The following is a 12,588-nucleotide window of genomic DNA, read 5'->3' as shown; positions in this document are numbered from 1 at the left end:
GAGAGTTCTTTTAACTTGTCAACACAGAAAAACAATTGAAAGTCAATGTGAAAGGCCCCTAACGATGCTTTTCTATTAAAGACCTGCTGCAAACGCTCATCGCTCATTCAGGTGAGAGAACAATACATCGCATTTTATTACGTGGCCGCAGAGCGGTCATTATTCTCCCCGTATGCGGTTTCAATAAAACTCAACGGACAGCTTTACATTTAAATAGCAACTTTGCATCTAAACGACGAAAGAGGCGCATATTCACTGCTCCAGATCTTTCAAGACGCTACCTTTCGCTTATTGGCAGAAGAGGGATGGTCGTGCAATTTGGCAACCTGTCAGCCTGGAAATTGTTTTGTCACGTAAATAGAGAGCGCCAATACCTGTTGACTCCTCCTACCGCTGTGTTGGTTGGTGGAAGTTCAGCACCGAGACGGTCTTATTTCTTTCCAGAATGTCGTTCGTCCCAGCCGGTAAAGTGTACAGCTGAAGCAGGGAGAATGTCTCGATGAATTTTGCTAAGAAGCGTGGCACGTATCCCCACTGACAGTTCAGCGAAGCGAGAACACCGATGTCGCCTATATTGGACTGGACAGCAGGGGAATGATGCGCTGCACGGAACACAGAAGCAGCCTTTACGATCACGTGTGAGCTGGTGAAACCGTACACCGGCCAGCCTACACCGCCGTCTCCTCCCATTCTACGCTTCCGCGGTGTCACTTCAGGGCACGGTACCACTGAACATAAGCACAGCTGGTGCCTGCCTTTATGTTACCACAGGGTATTAAGGGAAACTTAGTGCTTTTGCATTATGGCAAGATTGTGTTTTAGGTCAATTCTGCCTAGAAAAACATTAATAGACATTTCACACGTTCTTACAGGATTATGGCATTGCTTTAAAGCTCTGCGCATCTATTCTGACATACTGTATATGACCTTTTACCACTTAATTGTGATGACAAGGACACTGTTTCTGTATTGCAAAAGCTCTTTATCCAACACATCTACAGCAAAGTTTTAAAGGATTAGTTGACACAAAAATGAAAATTCTGTTATTATTTACTCACCCTCATGTCCTTCCAAATCCAAATGATCTATCTTTCTTATGCGGAACACAAAACGAAAACATTTAATGAATTTCCGGTCCATCTTCTCAATGCATTGGCAATTGATAGTGACTTAAAGTGTTAAAAGATTATTCCGGGTTCAATACAAGTTAAGCTCTTAACTGTTTTGGTGATTTTGATTAATCTCAGTGACTCGAGTCTTTTGAATCTGTTCACCAAAACGATTCATTCAGATTTGTTCATTGATTCGTTCATTGACCATTTCTGCAAATTATGCCTTTGTACCCATAGATAGTGCCAAATTACCTTCTTTTACATTTTGAATGAGAGTCATTCACAGCCAGAACACATTCAGTTATTCTCTATTAAAATTTGTGTGTCTACAATTTTACTAAGAGTATTCAGCACTGCAGAGCTAAAGCATCATAAGTATTTCCCAAAAATGACAACAAAGCATATCTATCATATTGTGCTCTTGTGCAACTGCTGATCATGACTTTTTATCAAGCTAAAAAAAAAAAAAAGACAACAAGACTAACCTAATCAATAACTGAGTTTCAACAACATCCATATGTCATTGTAATGTGTGGTCATCACTCAATTTTATTCATAATTCATCCGGCCCCTTTTCTTGTTGAACAAGAAACTGCCGAACTGAATGAACAACATGCAGCTCCTCTTGTTCAGCCAGTCAGCTGATCCTCGTTCATGAACGAGATGACTGATTCATGCATTTCGTTCATGAACGAGTATACCATAAAATTAAGTTTGTTCATGAACGAGACATCTCATCTCATTTAGACTCAAATGACCGACTCGACAGGTTCAGTGAAGGGGTGTATTCATTCAGCAGGTGAAAACAATGATATGCTCTACACAACCCACACATGAATGCCACTGGTTCGTGCTATAGTCAGTCTTTACAGGCAAGAAATGTACCTAAAGCAGTCTTGTGCTTCAAATTAGAGCTCATTGACTTCGAAAGGAAGAGACGTCAGTGAACGATAAAGATGAGTCAGTGTATGGAGATGAACGAGAACGATTCATTCACTTAAAAGATTTGTTCAAAAAGACAGATTCGTTAGAAACACAAAAGAAACATCACTAATTGTGAGTCTTCTGGATGCAAATGGTAGGTTTTAGTGAGAAGCAAGAACATTTTAAGTGAAAATCTTGTATGAAGAAGTGTGTCACTGTGAACAAACTTATCTTATGCACTCATGCACAACGATGTCAAGATTTTTACTGAAAAATTACATACGTTTTGGGTTGTTTCTCACCAGTCATATGGCTGCAGAAGACTTGGAATATGACACGTGAATTGCTACTTTTACGATACTTTTGGATGCTTTTTAAGCTTTAAAGTGAGACACTATCCATTGCCATTGTTTTGAAAAGAGTTATTCATTGAAACATATTTTTTGTTCTGTATAAGAAAGGGTTTGGGTTTTTTGGGGGGTTTGGAGTGACATCAGGGTGGAGTTAATAATGTCAGAATGTTCATTTTTGGGTGAACTGTTCTTTAATTAAATAGGCTGGTTAGATAGCCATGAAAAAGCAATGAGCCCAGCAGTCATCAACTGTCTCAACACTTTTGAGTGTTTGTTTCAAATAAGGAACTTGGCGCAGGTGCCTGGTAGGTGTTGTCGGTTTGTCTCCTCTCGTCTCCTCTCATCTTGTTTACGTGGGGCAGCATTTCAAGCCTCAGGAAGGTGAGCAGAACTATTTCTAGGAGCAGCCTTTGCCTCTACTTGTTTGCCACACGTCAAGTACAATATTACTGCCCACTGTGGGTGACCCTTACTGGTGTACCTCAGTTTTGCAAATTGTACAACTGTTGAAGGAATGCCAAGGCCTTTTGCCTAAATGGCCCATCACCTTGCAAATGAGGGAATGTCCCATTAACAGAAGAGAAAAATAAACTATCCCTTAGATAGAGTCAAAATCACACGTGGTTTGCTTGGCCGAAGGGCTTTAATGGGTGTTCTAATGGCTCAAAATCTCCTTTTTTATGTTATACAGGGTGAAGTGTGAGACATTTGGGAAAAATCTCTTTCTCTTTGGTTCTATATTTAGAACACTCATGCCTAAGATTAAATGTAGGTTTCAGAGCGTTCATAGTCAGGACTCATTTACAGGCAAAATATAGTAAAAAATACAAATGGATTTGACCTGTTTTGGAAAAGCCTTTAGACGCAATTGTCAAACACCACAGGACACTATATGTATTCTTTTATCTTCCCAACATGGTGCAGGTGCCTCGTTGTTTTGCCTCTTAATCCTGTTGATGCATTGTGGAACTGAGTGCTTAAGTCTATCTGAAGTGACTATCTAGTTTGAAAGTTTCCCTTAAAGGAATATTCCATGTTCAATTGAAGTTAAGCTCAATCAATAGCATTTGTGGCAAAATATTGATTACCAAAAAAACTATAATGTTGACTTGTCCCTCATTTTCTTAAAAAAAAAAAAAAAAAAAAAAAAAAAAAAAAGCAAATATCTGGGTTACAGAAAGGCTCTTATAATGGTAGTGGACGCTGCCAATGTTTGGAGGTTTTGAAGGCAGAAATGTGAAGCTTATAATTTCATGAAAGTATGCACTTAAATCAGTTCTGTTAAAACGTATGTAATGGTGGATAAGCTCTATACAGAAAAGGTTAGCAAGCGATTTTATCACACTAAAATCATGTTAACACGTATAGTGTTTACATCTTGTGGCTATACTTTTATTTTAACATTTATGGATTGGCCCCATTCGCATCCATTGTAAGTGCATCACTGTAACACAGATTTTTGCTTTTTTTTTTTTTTTTCAAAGAAAAGGATGGGCAAGTCAAAATAAATTTTTGTGGTAATCAACATGCTGACTATTGAGCTTAACTTGTATTGAACCAGGAATATTCCTTTAAAGGAATAGTTCAACCAAAAATGAACATTCTGTCATTATGTACATATCAAACCTGTAACCTGTTATTTCTTTCTGTGAAATACCACAGGAAAATATTGAAGAATCTTAACACAGATCTATTCCATACAGTGACAGCTGTCAAGCTCCAAAATGGATATGAAAATACACCATAAAAGTTGTCCATAGAACTTGTGTGTTATATTCCAAGTTCCTTCTGAAGCTATATGATAACTTTTTTAAAGAAAAAAATAAAAATAGTCTAAGCTCTGAAATCTTATCAGAGTTCAGGTTCAATGTTGAATATGCAGAATGGAGAATAAGATTTGAGAACTGCAGCAGACGGAAATGTTGTCAGTGAATAAAGACGTACACTTTGGTCTTTTCCTCACTTAAAACTATCGTAAGGCTTTAGAAGACTCTGAATTTAGTGCATGAGTCATAAGGACTTTTAATGGTACTTACAGGTGCATCTCAATAAATTAGAATGTCGTGGAAAAGTTCATTTATTTCAGTAATTCAACTCAAATTGTGAAACTCGTGTATTAAATAAATTCAATGCACACAGACTGAAGTAGTTTAAGTCTTTGGTTCTTTTAATTGTGATGATTTTGGCTCACATTTAACAAAAACCCACCAATTCACTATCTCAAAAAATTAGAATACATCATAAGACCAATAAAAAAACATTTTTAGTGAATTGTTGGCCTTTTGGAAAGTATGTTCATTTACTGTATATGTATTCAATACTTGGTAGGGGCTCCTTTTGCTTTAATTACTGCCTCAATTCGGCATGGCATGGAGGTGATCAGTTTGTGGCACTGCTGAGGTGGTATGGAAGCCCAGGTTTCTTTGACAGTGGCCTTCAGCTCATCTGCATTTTTTGGTCTCTTGTTTCTCATTTTCCTCTTGACAATACCCCATAGATTCTCTATGGGGTTCAGGTCTGGTGAGTTTGCTGGCCAGTCAAGCACACCAACACCATGGTCATTTAACCAACTTTTGGTGCTTTTGGCAGTGTGGGCAGGTGCCAAATCCTGCTGGAAAATGAAATCAGCATCTTTAAAAAGCTGGTCAGCAGAAGGAAGCATGAAGTGCTCCAAAATTTCTTGGTAAACGGGTGCAGTGACTTTGGTTTTCAAAAAACACAATGGACCAACACCAGCAGATGACATTGCACCCCAAATCATCACAGACTGTGGAAACTTAACACTGGACTTCAAGCAACTTGGGCTATGAGCTTCTCCACCCTTCCTCCAGACTCTAGGACCTTGGTTTCCAAATGAAATACAAAACTTGCTCTCATCTGAAAAGAGGACTTTGGGACACTGGGCAACAGTCCAGTTCTTCTTCTCCTTAGCCCAGGTAAGATGCCTCTGACGTTGTCTGTGGTTCAGGAGTGGCTTAACAAGAGGAATACGACAACTGTAGCCAAATTCCTTGACACATCTGTGTGTGGTGGCTCTTGATGCCTTGACCCCAGCCTCAGTCCATTCCTTGTGAAGTTCACCCAACTCGATTTTGCTTGACAATCCTCATAAGGCTGCGGTTCTCTCAGTTGGTTGTGCATCTTTTTCTTCCACACTTTTTCCTTCCACTCAACTTTCTGTTAACATGCTTGGATACAGCACTCTGTGAACAGCCAGCTTCTTTGGCAATGAATGTTTGTGGCTTACCCTCCTTGTGAAGGGTGTCAATGATTGTCTTCTGGACAACTGTCAGATCAGCAGTCTTCCCCATGATTGTGTAGCCTAGTGAACCAAACTGAGAGACCATTTTGAAGGCTCAGGAAACCTTTGCAGGTGTTTTGAGTTGATTAGCTGATTGACATGCCACCATATTCTAATTTTTTGAGATAGTGAATTGGTGGGTTTTTGTTAAATGTGAGCCAAAATCATCACAATTAAAAGAATAAAAGACTTAAACTACTTCAGTCTGTGTGCATTGAATTTATTTAATACACAAGTTTCACAATTTGAGCTGAATTACTGAAATAAATGAACTTTTCCACGACATTCTAATTTATTGAGATGCACCTGTATATGGTAATTGTTTGGGGGATTGAGAGCTGTGATGCCATTGAGCTCGTTGTATAAAAAAACCTGTAAAAAAGCTTTATTTGTGTGTGTGTGTTTCGCATAAAAAATATATAATGCGTTTGAAACTATATCAGTGTGAGTAAATATATAAAAATTCAAATATTATTATATTTGCAAATGTCAATGTTTTCATTTAACAGTTTTTTCCCCTCAGGCTATCCATCTCATGAACAGTTAAAACTGCGCCATTGTGCAATAATTATGTGCAATACACAACTTAGTCAATTATATTTATTTAACATATGCTTCCTCTTCTGCATTACATTCCCTTGCAGTGTATATAACAGATTTGTATTTGTACATACACACACACACACACATATATATATATATATATATATATATATATATATATATATATATATATATATATATACACTATATTGCCAAAAGTATTCGCTCATCTGCCTTTAGACGCATATGAACTTAAGTGACATCCCATTCTTAATCCATAGGGTTTAATATGACGTCGGCCCACCCTTTACTGCTATAACAGCTTCAACTCTTCTGGGAAGGCTTTCCACAAGGTTTAGGAGTGTGTTTATGGGACTTTTTGACCATTCTTCCAGAAGCGCATTTGTGAGGTCAGACACTGATGTTGGACGAGAAGGCCTGGCTCGCAGTCTTAGCTCTAATTCATCCCAAAGGTGCTCTATCGGGTTGAGGTCAGGACTCTGTGCAGGCCAGTCAAGTTCTTCCACACCAAACTCGCTCATCCATGTCTTTATGGACCTTGCTTTGTGCACTGGTCCGCAGTCATGTTGGAACAGGAAGGGGTCATCCCCAAACTGTTCCCACAAAGTTGGGAGCATGGAATTGTCCAAAATCTCTTGGTATGCTGAAGCATTCAGAGTTCCTTTCACTGGAACTAAGGGGCCAAGCCCAGCTCCTGAAAAACAACCCCACACCATAATCCCCCCTCCACCAAACTTCACAGTTGGCACAATGCAGTCAGACAAGTACCGTTCTCCTGGCAACCGCCAAACCCAGACTCGTCCATCAGATTGCCAGATGGAGAAGCGTGATTTGTCACTCCAGAGAACGCGTCTCCACTGCTCTAGAGTCCAGTGGCGGCGTGCTTTACACCACTGCATCCGACGCTTTGCATTGCACTTGGTGATGTATGGCTTGGATGCAGCTGCTCGGCCATGGAAACCCATTCCATGAAGCTCTCTACGCACTGTTCTTGAGCTAATCTGAAGGCCACATGAACTTTGGAGGTCTGTAGCGATTGACTCTGCAGAAAGTTGGCGACCTCTGCGCACTATGCACCTCAGCATACTCTTGTCATTTTACGTGGCCTACCACTTCGTGGCTGAGTTGCTGTCATTCCCAATTGCTTCCACTTTGTTATAATACCACTGACAGTTGACTGTGGAATATTTAGTAGCGAGGAAATTTCACGACTGGGCTTGTTGCACAGGTGGCATCCTATCACAGTACCACGCTGGAATTCACTGAGCTCCTGAGAGCGGCCCATTCTTTCACAAATGTTTGTAGAAGCAGTCTGCATGCCTAGGTGCTTCATTTTATACACCTGTGGCCATGGAAGTGATTGGAACACCTGAATTCAGTTATTTGGATGGGTGAGCGAATACTTTTGGCAATATAGTGTATATATATATTGTCTTATTGTGTATTTATATATATATATATATTTTCTATTGGCTTTTTTTTATTTTTTTTTTTAATAATTATTATTATCTCTGTCTTGTTACTGTATTGTTTGTGCACTGGAAGCTTCTGTCACCAAGAAAAATTCCTTGTATGTGTAAGCATACTTGGCAATAAAGCTCATTCTGATTCTTACTCTGATTCTGATTATGGGTGAACTATTTCCTTAAAAGTAGCCTTGAATACGTTGGGGGGAAAAGTACTTCTTGTGGTAACATATAAATTAACTGGTTTGATTTAACTTAAATATATAATTTAACATCACTGAACCAACTTGAATACATTAAGTTACACCAACAAAACTAATATTAATGGTTAGATCAGGTAGGAAAAGCAAGGTAACAATTTATAGATGATCACTTTTTACAGTGTACAATTGACAAGTGTATCACAAGGAAATGCTCTGCACCATAATGGAAGGTCTGGCCTGATTACGGTTGATCTTTTTGCCCCTGACCCTGATGAGTTATTTTTAACATGTAAGAATCATGAAATCAAGTTGTCTGCAATCCACTGCCTCAGCCCTGGAATACAGTATATTATACAGGGCCCTCAGACTACTTGGGTTGAGTGGGCTTGTCATTTTTGTCATTGTTTAATTGCACAAGGCTCGGACTTAATTTGTATGGCCTTTGTGTTCCAACTACATCGAGCACCTAAAACCCTTCTGTGTTTTGATGGGTCACAAGACTTGACCAGAGGAAATGAGCTGGGAACACAAGCCTGTGAAGATCCTATCAGAGGGTGGGAAAAAGCTAGTGTTGTTTAGCATCCCACCACTTCAAAGAGCACAGCTTTTCTACTCATCCAATTTACTTACACAAAGACAGGCAGTCACATATCCAAAAGCAAGTGTACTTTCTTCTTCTCTGCTACTCTCACCCAGTGTCGTGTGACACAGGCAAGCAAGAGTTTAATTTTCTGAAATACACTTTTTTGAAAACTTGTTTCTGCAGCCCTGGACAGCAAAATCTGCTTCATGGGGTTTAGCCTGTCTGAAAGCATGTGGTAAGCCTTGTGGAATGTTTTAAATGACTCCCAGATGCGGGCAGTGAACGTGGTTAACCCTTTAGCATCAATAGGCAGAGGAGGCAGGTTTATGGGATGTCGTGTTGCACTTTGGAGTCTCCATTGTTTTCCTTGCCAGCCGTGGGAGATATATGCAAATGAGAAAGAATCAGTGGCATCACTGTGCATGTTTTAAAGGTTTCCCGCCATCCACAATATGTGTTCATTTTAGACATTGCCCAAACATTTGTACAAATGCGGTATGTGCAAAAATATTATACTTCTTTATAGTATGTCATAACTGTCTGTTTGAAGTCTTTGACATCTCTCTGAGAATCATGCCATATCAATAATCTGACTTGACACTCATCTTTACAAATGCACATTCAGTCATCTTAATACTTAGCAGTTCATGTAGAAGCACATTGTTGTTATTGATTTTATGACAATAATTATTCAATATTTATGCCTTTTATTAGCTTTCAAACATGTCTACAGTTGTTTAATTGGAGTATCAACACTTTTAATGTGTGACTACTAGAACTCAAGTAGCTACAATCATTGGTGCCTTTGGTTCTGAGAGAGGAAGTCTCATGTTTGTGAATCAAGCGCTTGGGTGGGCGATCATATCGAAATGACTGATATCCTTTAAAGAAATGAACTCGAGTGCCCTTGCTCTTGCCAATCCTCCACCCCCTCTCTCTTCTGTACTCATTCGCCTGCCAGAACAAAGCCCTGGAATGAAACCCATTAGGCAGACTGATAACAATAGACAGAACTAAGTGAGTAGGGAAAGAGTAAAGAAAAAAAAGATAGAATGTAGGTCAGAGGTACTACCATAAGACAGGACAAGTAGAATTACTCTTTTGTGTGCTGTACAGTCACTGTGCTTTTCAAAATACATATTGTTTCAAACAACTTTACAGAAAATAGAACCTTAATACGACAGTGAGCAAGCCAAAGGTGACTGTGGTAAGGAAAAACTCCCTAAAGGTGTGGTCACACTTGACTTTGAGCATGCAAAATTACTAAAATTATCAAAGTCTTTCTAGCAAGTCAGTCCACTGTTGGCCATCTTTGGAATGCTCTCGGGAGGCTATTTCCAGTCATGCCAGTGCAGCTCCTATCTACTTGAATAGGGAAAGACCAAAATCTCAAAAACGGCTGGTTAAGTGGGGGCCTGGGTAGCTCAGCGAGTATTGACGCTGACTACCACCCCTGGAGTCACGAGTTCGAATCCAGGGTGTGCTGAGTGACTCCAACCAGGACTCCTAAGCAACCAAATTGGCCTGGTTGCTAGGGAGGGTGTGGTCACATGGGGTAACCTCCTCGTGGTCGCAATTAGTGGTTCTCGCTCTCAATGGGGCATGTGGTAAGTTGTGCGTGGATCGCGGAGAGTAGCATAAGCCTCCACATGCGGAGTCTCCGCGGTGTCATGCACGACGAGCCAACTGAGACTTGTCCTCCACCACCCGAATTGAGGTGAGTAACCACACCACCACAAGGACCTACCAAGTAGTGGGAATTGGGCATTCCAAATTGGGAGAAATTAAAAAAATAAAAAATAACGGTTGGTCAAGATTAAGATCAAAGAACATACTGTATTTCAAATCAGCAATAAAATTGTATAAAATTGGAATCGTAAAAATAGTCTCTGCTAAATAGTCTCGGATATGATGTCACAGTATAGTTTTTTTGACAACACTACAAAAAGGTTCAATTTGTTAACATTAGTTAACATGAACTAACAATGAACAATACTTTTACAGTAATTATTAATCTTAGTTAATGTTAATTTCAACATATACTAATACATTTTTTAAATCAAAAGTTACATTTGTTAACACTAGTTAAAGGGATAGTTCAGCCAAAAATGAAAATTCTCTCATTATTTACTCACCCTCATGATATCCCAGGTGTGTATGACTTTCTTTCTTCAGCAGAACACATTTGAAGAAAATTTGAAAAATATCTTAGCTCAGTAGGTCCTTAAAATGCAAGTGGATGGTGATTTGACTTTTGAAACTCCAAAAATAACAGACAGTCAGGATAAACGTCATAGATACGACTCCAGCGGTTAAATTATTTTCTTCTAAAGCGATACATCCCTTTTTGGTGCGAAAAAGATAAATATTTAAGTACTTTTTAAACTCTTAATCATGCTTTTGGTCAGGAGTGGTACGCACATGTGACGCAATAGCACTGACATTTGAAACACACAAGAACTGAGGCACGTGCAACACACATGGAAGACCAGCGCTGTTTAAAAGTGAGATCGAGGAACAATGTACAGTAGCTTGGTTGGTTTTGGTTTAGATCTGAATATATCAGACCTTTTTCACACTCCGGGTTTTGAAACACGGAAGTAAACGTTTGCAGGGTAAACTTCAACAGCGATGAATGGGAGTGAATGGGAGATCACAGCAAATATTATTTTCACCAACCCATTTGCAGAAAAAATCCACTCTTATGTTTTAATGACTTTCCAGAAGAGAAAAAAAAACAAAAAAAAACAAATTGAAAGCGGTGGATTAAGACCGTAAAATGGGAGATGACAAATTTACTGTCACTCTCTCAGCAGCTGTGGTAAATTTTTTTATTTATTTTTTTACTAATATAAGGGTAATATAACATAAAGCATAATGTTATAAATTTACACTCAATATTTAAAAAATGTATATTATGATTTTGTTTTTAGATTTATGCTGCTAAATAAGGCGGAAATGCGTCATCACAGTCTGTGAAAAAGGTCTATGGTGCGTTTGTGTGCTTATACTGGATGTCTCAACCAAGTGGAGAAAGTAAGATTATGTCTGTATCATGGCAATGCGAATACACCACACCAGAGACCACTTGAACTCCACCCTCTCATGAAGCCTAACGGAAGCATTGGATTACAGTTAAAAAGTACTTCAATATTTATCTTTTTCGTGATCGTTTCACTTTAGAAGATTTAACTGCTGGAGTCGTCTCGATGACATTTATGCTGACTGTCTGAGATTTTTGGAGCTTCAAAAGTGAAATCACTATCCACTTGCAAGGACTTACTGAGCTAAGATATTTTTCTAATTTTCCTCAAATGTGTTCAGCTGAAAAAAGAAACTCATACACACCTGGGATATCATGAGGGTGTCTAAATAATGAGAGAATTTTCATTTTGGACAATCCCTTTAATGCACTATGAACTAACACGAACAAACAATGCACAATTGTATTTTATTTTAACATTTACAAAGATTAATAAATGCTGTTAAATATATATTGTTAATTGTTTGTACATGATACCTAATGTATTAACTATTTAACGAATGGAACCTTATTGTAAAGCGTTACCATTTTTTAAATAAATAATAAATCACAAATAATAATAATAATAATAATACATTCCAAAATTTTCAAATATATTATCTACACTGTAAAAAATATGCAGGATTTTACAAGATTTAACAGTAATTTCTTTCAATAAAATACTGCTTTCAGGATTGTACTGTTAAATCAATGTAGGCTAGGTCATTTTCTGTCACAACACGACAAATTACTGTAAAAAAAATATCACACAACAATATCACACTGCATTGTGGGATAATAGTGTTTCATTTTAAGTCACCATTATGGTGTTTAGTGTTCCCTTTGGATGAGAACTTTGACTTATTTGAAGTTAGTACATTTTCTCCAGCCTGATGCAACTGTGTTTAATAGACATTATTCTTTGCACTGTGCTACAGGGAAAATAAATAGTTCAATCAAGATGTATAGTCTACTTTATATGGTACATTTGTAAGTAAAAATACATAGCTGTAATTAAACAATGAGGCAGTGTTGCTTGCAATGCCATGCTGTGATATGA

General features: G+C 38.4%; 1 protein-coding gene across 2 annotated transcripts in view; it reads right to left on the bottom strand.

Annotated features, from left to right (window-relative positions):
• rarab (retinoic acid receptor, alpha b) overlaps nucleotides 1-12,588 on the bottom strand; it is a 225,960-nt gene that overhangs the window by 206,915 nt on the left and 6,457 nt on the right. Inside the window, exon 1 of one of the 2 annotated variants that reach the window (XM_051713258.1) lies at nucleotides 375-616. The exons of the other annotated variant lie outside the window; for it this stretch is intronic. The gene's annotated coding sequence lies outside the window, so the exon portion shown is untranslated. Of the gene's footprint in view, nucleotides 1-374; nucleotides 617-12,588 lie in introns of those variants that run through there. 2 annotated transcript variants of the gene reach the window in all.

This window comes from Myxocyprinus asiaticus, chromosome 13 (genome assembly GCF_019703515.2).
Source record: "Myxocyprinus asiaticus isolate MX2 ecotype Aquarium Trade chromosome 13, UBuf_Myxa_2, whole genome shotgun sequence".
Lineage (NCBI taxonomy): Eukaryota > Metazoa > Chordata > Actinopteri > Cypriniformes > Catostomidae > Myxocyprinus > Myxocyprinus asiaticus.
This window is presented reverse-complemented; position numbering and strand designations above follow the sequence as displayed.